Source organism: Rhagoletis pomonella, unplaced genomic scaffold, assembly GCF_013731165.1.
Source record: "Rhagoletis pomonella isolate Grant_MI unplaced genomic scaffold, Rhpom_1.0 Rhpom_scaffold_00006, whole genome shotgun sequence".
In the NCBI taxonomy this organism is placed as follows: Eukaryota; Metazoa; Arthropoda; class Insecta; order Diptera; family Tephritidae; genus Rhagoletis; species Rhagoletis pomonella.
In genome coordinates, this window is record NW_023458560.1 from 66,064,730 (window position 1) to 66,065,968 (window position 1,239).

The following is a 1,239-nucleotide window of genomic DNA, read 5'->3' on the forward strand; positions in this document are numbered from 1 at the left end:
CTTTTTCTAGACTTCAGCAGGGATCGAACCTGCGAATTCGATGTTCAGAGTCAGAAGCGTTAACCACTGAGCTATGTACATCCCGTAAACTCTTGTTGCTAATTGACTTTCTTGGTCAACGACCTTTGTGTCCTGATACAGCTAGGGGATTCCCTTAAACTCCTAAAGTCTTAAACTGTGTAAAACTCGTAAGCTTACGAGGCTGCCACGGGAGCGACCCCCTTTCGTAAATGTGTAAATAGATGCGTAAATTACTGTTTGACAGGTTGAAAAGGGTTTTGTGAATACATTTTTGTTTCGTAGTATTTTGTAACAGCCCGTCAGCTCGAATGAAAGCTAAAATATAATTATAAATGCGAGAGTTAGCAAAAAAACCCATGTAAATACAGTTAGTCGATGAAATTTATTAATTTTATTCACCTTTTATTTTTTCATTTGTTTTCAGTATTTTGTCATTAATTTTAGTATAAAACCTTCGGCCCCTCGGCAACACTGCAGTTTACGAGGTCGTTTGCGCATCAAATTTGCCTCGTAAATTTACGCGACGCTCGTAAATAGAGGTCCATACAAATTTTGACAGTTCTTTTATGAGGCTCGTAAATTGACGTGCTGTACGAGCCTTTTACGAGTTTAAACCGTGTGCTTTTTATGAAATTTTTAAGGAGTTTTGAGGTTAGGTTTGCATTGGAGGTATGCGTTAAAATAATCCCATTACGCTAACATTTTCGGTATTTTCTTATAATATTATTGTAAACATATGTATGAACAAAATTTAAGTTAAATATGAATTCATCCGTATGCCCATTATGGAATTTTTAAGGCGTCTTTAAGGTTACATTTGTATGGGAGGTATATAAAAATACATGTAAAACTTTGAGCGCTTTGAGCGACCTCTAAATATTTTTTGATTTCAAAATAAAAAATAGGGGTATCCTCTTTTTCGATATAGAATTCCGACTTTACTGTTTTTGTACCACCCTAATGTAAATACCCTGCAGGGAAAGCTACTATTTATGAAACGCAAACTGGTAGCATTCTAGATCTAGATTTTTTACTTTGACAATTCAAAGGCAGATGTTGCTGAACGTATGAGTTATTCGAAATTGTCGCTTTAGCTCATACTAGTTAATGAACTGGTATTTTTCTGGCTGGTTTGGTTTTGCACTGCAGGGTATATATGTCAATGTCTGTACATATTAAAATATGTATGCACATATATTCATACATATGTACAAGAAT